The sequence below is a fragment of the Mercenaria mercenaria genome, chromosome 14 (genome assembly GCF_021730395.1).
Source record: "Mercenaria mercenaria strain notata chromosome 14, MADL_Memer_1, whole genome shotgun sequence".
NCBI lineage: Eukaryota > Metazoa > Mollusca > Bivalvia > Venerida > Veneridae > Mercenaria > Mercenaria mercenaria.
In genome coordinates, this window is record NC_069374.1 from 3,455,052 (window position 1) to 3,463,112 (window position 8,061).

The window sequence follows — 8,061 nt, forward strand, 5'->3', positions numbered from 1 at the left end:
ACACACAAACAGACTGACAGACAGACAGCCAGATGAACACCTGTGGTATCCCAAAATACGTCCCTTCGGGCGTATAATAACAACAAAGGAATGGAGACGCAAGATATTACGTTTTCTACAATGTTTTACCTGCTGACCTACATTTTGATCCCGACTGACCCAGTTTAGATTGTTTCATGTTGGACGACGACGAGGACGATGGAATACGGATACATTGCGATCAGACTAGCTCATCTTTTCAACTTTGTCGCAGATGCGCAACTTATAATATTGAAGAACATTTCAGGAAAGTGTTATGACGCTAGATCAAATACTTTTTGCGATATGTATAACAAAACATTTCTCTGGCGAACAGACGGACGGACAGACATATCCAAATATTATCCTGTGCAGTGACATATTAAGCCAGACCTTACCATCATTATAGGAATGTTTTCCTACCAAACATAAATTAAAATTATCATGTTGAGACGGTCCCCTTGAAAAATCGATCGTATTAGGTGTTCACAGTCCACGTAGACTTAATTCGTAAATGTCTAATACTAATGGCCTTCTTCGCAATCGGCATCTCCGGCGTATATTATAGTAAACAACAAAAATTGTCATTTTCGCCATTTTTGTAAAGGGAAACTACTCACCGCGCTTTTTGTCTATGCTAAAATCTAAGATCGTCGTTACGTTCCCGTAAAAGTACATATCCTGTCAACATTTGCCTCTGCTCCTGATATTCCTATCTTCACAGAATCCTGGCTATCTCCTGCAATATCAAATGATGATCTTCTAATACCTAATTTTCAAACATCGTTTCGCTGTGATCATAATGCTCGCACAGGTGGAGGCCTCACTATCTTTAAATATTCGAGATGGCCTTCTCGCCGAACATCGTGACGACCTTTCTGTCGTTGGATTAGAGGCTCTCTGGCTTGAAATAGATTTCGGATATCGTGCCATCCTTGTAGGAGATATCTATCGACCCCCAGATTCAAATAATCAACAATGACTTCTTCTGGAATAGTCCATAGACCAAACTTTTAATCAACCTTGTGATAATATCCTATTTGCTGGTGACTTAAACATCATTTTTTTGTTGGATTTAACGTCGCACCGACACATGATAGGTCATATGGCGACTTTCCAGCTTTAATGGTGGAGGAAGACCCCAGGCGCCCCTCCGTGCATTATTCCATCACGAGCGGGCACCTGGGTAGAACCACCAACCTTCCGTAAGCCAGCTGGATGGCTTCCTCACATGAAGAATTCAACGCCCCGAGTGTTAAAGATCAATATCCTAAATGCTAAAACAAACAAGATATCAATTCTCATTTCCTCTTACCGCGCAGAACAATTAATATCATCACTAACCCATTTTACAGAAAACTCATCCTTCCTTATCGATCTCATTTTGTTAAAAATAAAAATCACGTACTAACAAGTTTTCTTGCCGATCCATTCATTCCTGACATAACTAAATTTCACTGCCCTATTGTTGCTGTTCTTAAACTAGACAAGCCTATAAACACTTCATTCAAAAGAAAAGTATGGCTGTATGACAAGGGTAACTATGATCAATACAATACAATACTGCACAATACTAACTGGGACACCATAATAGAAAACGCTGACCTTAACAAAACCACTGAAGACATAACACACGCAATTTTGACTGCTAAACAACATTCAATTCCAAATAAAACAGTCAAAATAAGACCAAACGACATCCCTTGGTTAAATAATACAATAAGAAAGGCTATTAGGAAGCGCAAGAAGTTACATAAAACAGCAAAGCGACTTAACACTGAACAAACTTTGACAAACTTTAAAACAATACGCAAAGAGGTTCCAAAACAAATACGAATAGCAAAAAAAAAAATATACTATAATAAACTCGAACACAATAACAGCGTAACACAAGCATCTACAGAGCAAGAAAAGACAGAACTTCTTCACCGTTTCTTTTGCTTACAATCCACCGTAGATGACACTAACGAAACTTTGCCACCATGCCCATCCTCTACTAAAGCTACCCTATCAAATATCCTTATAACACCAATAGACGTCTCTGATGCTAATATCCCTCATTGGTCCATCTAAAGCATGTGGTCCTGATCTCATCAGCCCAAAACTTCTCCGTGAAGGTAAAGCAGAATTTTCTGAACCTCTTTCACAGATCTTCAACAAGATATTAACGCATGCCTTCTTCTCTTCGTCCTGGAAACTAGCAAATATTACTCCAATTTGTAAAAGATCAGATCCCACTTAACCTTCGAACTATTGACCAATCTCCCTTCCTAGCTGCATAGGCAAACTTATGGAACGTTGAATTCACAAATATCTGTACAACTATCTCACTTAAAACAATCTCCTTACTCATCTTCAATCAAGCTTTATAAAGGGTGACTCTACAGTGAACCATCTGGTCTATCTTCATAACGTCTCGAAAACGGCAAAGAAGTTCGAGCCGTGTTTTGGGACGTTTCCACAGCCTTCGACAGGGTGTGGCATCGTTGGCTTCTTCATAAGCAACCTCTATCGGTATTAAGGGCTTACTTCTGAACTGCCTATCCTCATACCTTTCCTCGCGTAAGCAGCGAGTTGTGTACGCAAATGCATCTTCCTCTTGGTCGACCATTAACGCTGATGTCCAGCAAGGATCTATTCTAGGACCTTTGTTATTCCTAATTTACAGTAACGACATTATCTCAAACATCAGCTCTAAAATTCGTCTTTTTGCAGATGACACCAGTCTTTATATCATCGTAGATGATCCATCTTTAGCTAATACCACTCTGAACTCTGATCTTGAAACCATCCACCCTTGTTCCAAAGCATGGCTTGTTAAATTCAACCCATCAAAAACAGAATCTATGATCTTTTCATGAAAACTCTCCAAACCGAATCATCATCAAATATGTATGAACAATATACCAATCACTGAAGTGAATGAACACAAACATCTTGGTCACACCTTTTCCTCGGATCTTAAATGGGACTTACATATATCACTTTGAAAAAAAGCTTGGCAACGAATTGGAATTGTGAGATCTCTTAAATTTCTACTGAATCGACATAGTCTCGAACAAATGTACTTTTCATATATTCGTCCAATTTTAGAATATTCTGATGTTGTTTGGGACAACTGTACAGAAGCTCTAAAGAATAAGATTGAGACCGTCCAGAACGCGGCTGCTCGTATAGTCACCGGTGCCACAAAACTCTGTAACATCTAGAAACTCTTACTCAATCTTTGATGGGAACCTTTGACGGCACGACGAAACAAACATCGCCTTGTTTTGTTCTATAAATGAATAATGGCTTATCACCCGCCTACCTATCTTCACTGATTCCTGAAAACCAACACAATATCAATACTAGATATAACCAAGGAAACAACAGAAATATCTTTTGCCAATCACATTCATGCAGCTCTTCCTTTCTTCCAAACACAATACACGACTGGAACTTACTTCCTCCACATATCAAATTATCTCCTTCAATCAATGCCTTTAAGTCAAGTCTGAATATAAACATACCAAAATCAAATCCAGTATTTAAGGTATTAGAAGCGTAATAGAATACCTCCTTTTTAAAGAGTATTCAATTCCTATCATATGTCTACTTTTACTGCAATTCTCAGGGGATCGTAGGTTCAAGCCCTACTCAAAAATATTGAGTTACATGCGGTAAAAGTTCTCTATTTTGCTTTTATTCTTTAGATAACATATCGTGGAAGAAGTTTAGGTAGGTTTTACGTCTGCCCCAAGGTTATTTTTGAATGAAAGCAAAATTCAAAACAGAAATACAGGGTTCGACCTTATTTTTTCAATGTTGAAGTTAGCTTGAGGCACCCTAGAAAAAACGACATTGACATTTTTTTTTATAATTGTTTAACAATAGTTTGATGTTTCTTTTTTTTAAATTAATGATAAAATGAGTTCTCTGCAAACGTTTTTTTGGATAGTGGCCATAACTTTGAAATTTGTCTCTACTTGAGCTTGAGGGGATACCATAAGTTATACAAAATTTATAAAAAACGGCACGGTAAAAGTTGTAGTCCGATCAATTCGTAACAGAAAATGCCAAAATACTTCAGAAAATGGGAAAACACCAAAATTGGCACAGCTTTTTATTAAAACCAAAAAAACCCATTTTTTTCATGGGACCAATTTGATATCTGTTAAGATGTCCGATACGGCGGCCATTTCCCAAAATGGCCGCCAAAACTCAATATTTACCTTACAATATTCTAATGAAAGGTCATTGTATTTACCTTTATCTATAAAATGCACCAAACATAAATGTATATGATAAAATAAATTCTAAATTTGCATCAAATGCAAAAATAACAATTCAAATGATGTTAATTTCTTTCTGTTTCCATGGTAACGGCTAAAATCTAGCCTTTAAAACTCAGTTTAAAATTATCATTGTGTTTTGTCATATTTTGAAGGATGTTTTGTTTTACTATATGTAATTTATATTTTTTTACTTGCATTCCCTCCACAGCAGCATGTTAAAACGTTGTTACTCCCCCACCAGTGTTTTGCTAGAGGGGGCTTATGGGTTGCCTCCATATGCATGTCAATGCGTCAGCCATGCAAAGTAGGATACTGTAATAACTTTAAAACTACAGCAGATTTTTTCATGGTACATGGATAGATGGCAATGTGGGGAATGCCAATGTCATTTTAATTTGTTCCTATGCAACAAATGTTGTTGCTATGGCAACAAATAGTGCATGAATATGACAAAAAGTGTCATCCTGCATTTCTTCAAAACTAGGAGAGATTGTTTCTTGAGAAATTGTACATTTAAGACATGCTTGTTATTTTATTTTTTCCTCTTGTACATCATTTTGTCTGTATGCCCATCCATCATTCGCATATGGCGGATTCTTCAATAACTTCAAAAGGGCAAATTCTAAATACTTCTTTATGAAACCTTGTTTATAGATGGTAGGTAATATGGAGAATGTAAAGATCAATTAACTTAATTTCTATATAAAATTGTAGTTCCTATGACACCAAGTACGACAACTACCTCTTTCGGTTTGGGACTTCGAAATGCAAGAATAGATTATAGTGACTAGTAGGGCTAGTAGGATCAAATGAAACAACAGGGGCCTCCGTGGCCGGGTGGTTAAGGTCGCTGATTTCAGATCACTTGCCCCTCATCGATGTGGGTTCGAGCCTCACTCGGGGCGTTGAATTCTTCATGTGAGGAAGCCATCCAGCTGGCTTAAGGAAGGTCGGTGGTTCTACCCAGGTGCCCGCTCGTGATGAAATAATGCACGGAGGGACACCTGGGGTCTTCCTCCACCATTAAAGCTGGAAGGTCGCCATATGACCTATCATGTGTCGGTGCGACGTTAAATCCAACAAAAACAAAACAAACAAATGAAACAACGTTCCTTATTATGCAACTCGTGTCAGTACACACAAGCACGAGATTGTCGGCAACTTTAGTTAATTTGCATAAGGCAGTGCAGAGCATTTCAGCATTTTTGACAAATTACATCTTCCTCGACAGCCTTTATCTAGGTTGCAAATGCACTTGAGGAGCTATTGGTACTTGAGGCAAAAACTACCAGAAACGTTTATCAAAGATACCTATGGTCAGCCTTATTTATCTTGACTTGGAATTTTAGGAAAGTGATAGAACACCTGACCCCCATATGTGCCCGACCTAATGGGCAACCTTTTTTAGAATGTTCAAGAGGTGTAGCAGACGATGCAGGAATGCACACTATAGCCCTAATCTTTGTGTGAACAGATGGTTGATCAGCTACTTGACATGTTTTGTTGTAAAGAAGAGTATCGAAAGCCTCCATCTATGCCAAAGAAATAATATATGAACAATTTGTTTGTAGGAAGGTGTAGAAAATGCATTTAAAAGCTTGATTCACTGGTTAGTTTTGTTTGAAAAGACAGTGTTATTCTTACATTGGACTGCTTAACTGGTAGTGGCATAGCCTTACAAATGAATAGTTAATATTATTTTTCTGTCTTAAAACTAGTCAACTGGTATCAAAATTGTGTTGCGAATACATGTGCTCATTAGATAAATCCTCAAGTACTCACATTTAATATGTCCTTATCTTATATATTTTAATTTCAGTAAAAATGTCCAGAAATATATATTAGAGCATATTTTTTGAAGAAATGATAGATTCTGCTCCTAATTTATACCCCCATGACACTCAGCCTCGTTCACACTACGTCCTAAAAACTGGCAGGATGCAGTAAGAACTTGTACAATGTAGAAGGAATACAGTAGACATCGATAAGAACATAATTATGGTCTCCACGAGTGTGGAGTACGCGGTCGAACTTTGGACATGTTCGAAAAAAAAGTAGTGAGGACATGGTCGAATCAGGAAGCAGAAAGAGCTTAATAAGGACGTAGTGATGATGTAACTAGAACCGAGTAGGACATAGTATAAACGTGGTGCGGACGGGAAAGACTGCATGGCATGCTCATTGCGCTGTCACTGGGTTGTCATTGCGTTCTTGCTACGTCAATGGAGTTCTCACTACGACTTATCTATGCCTGTGTGCTATGACCATGCTACGTCCATGCCACGTTGTAGAACACCGCATTAGGTTATCAATACGTACTTTCGGTGCTTAATATGTCTATGTCACGTTTGCTGCAGGTTCTCACCGTGTCTATTTCAGATTCTGAGAATTGAGTTTGAATACTGGATCCTGTTCACCATCACTTCATTTTCAACCAGCAATGGGTATGATCGCACATCATCAGGAATTACCACATAATCACGGACTCAGCAGCACTGGAAGCTAGTAGTGGACTTCTGGACCTTTGTATACCCTTCACGCTGCCTTTGCTTTTTCCACCACGGCATCTCTATAAGACTTCTCTGATTTCTTCGGGGCGGGGAGGGGGGCCTGTTGTATATTGTTTTTGATTGTTGTTGAGTGTAGATGCGGACACAATATAACTTGCAGAAGGAATGAAAAAGAGGTGCGTGGCGTAGTATTTATAAGTAGCTGACGAACGCAGTGAGAAGGTGACAAGCGCGTGGTTAAAGCATGGTAAGCGAGAGGTGCAATCTGACTAGTCGTACTAAGAATGTATTAAGAACGCATTGGACGTGAAGATGCGCGTGGTAAGAAAATTTAATGTGAACGTGTTAGACGCCGTGAGAACCTGGCAAGGATGTTGTAAGGGCGCAGTATGAACTCTAGAACTGCACATTATTCGAGTTTGACCCCCGTCCCCTCCGCGTCAAAATTTTCAGGACGCAGTGTGATGAGGGCATTAGTGACTGTACATTATATGCTTATGACATTAAACTAGAAAACTATTGTTATGGCACAATATTCTACAATTTGACAAAAACAGAACATTACAGGAATATGCAAATATAAATTTGATTACGCTGATCAAACGGCAATGACTTTTTCCCAAAGAACAGGCCAGGGATTTTCACATGGTCTATCGCACTAACATAGTTAATGAATTATATAGTTTTACTAAGTGTCATTAGTTCTCTTAGTTTAAATAAATTGAAAAAAATACAGCAACACTAACAAATTCTGTGTCGCGAAAACTAATGACAAAGTAAAGCACATGTCATTTATTCACTAATACACTAATACACACTACAGACAAACTTCGTTCGCTCAAACTCTGATAATTCGAACACCATTCCACACTTGAACCTATCATCAGGTCCCAACCAAAGTCCTTTATAATATATTCTTCGATCACTCAAACTACCGATAACTCGAATACATTTTGTCGTCCTGACGGGTTCCGGTTGACGAAGTTCGAACGTTTTTATAATAACCTACAATTGTTGTAAAGTTCTGTACAGGACTGTTGCCATTTTAAACATTCTTGATATGCCAGTCACCATTATACACTTAATTTTGATTCACATAAATGCATTCTGACTTTTCTTCTGCTTAATAGCAAATTTTATCAAAGGGAGGCATTTTTTTTTTTCATTTTTGTTGGAAGAGCGGTATTTTTGTTAATATAATATATTTGAATTTATTCAAACAGGTGATTTTAGCTAATTATACTGATGAATGTAAG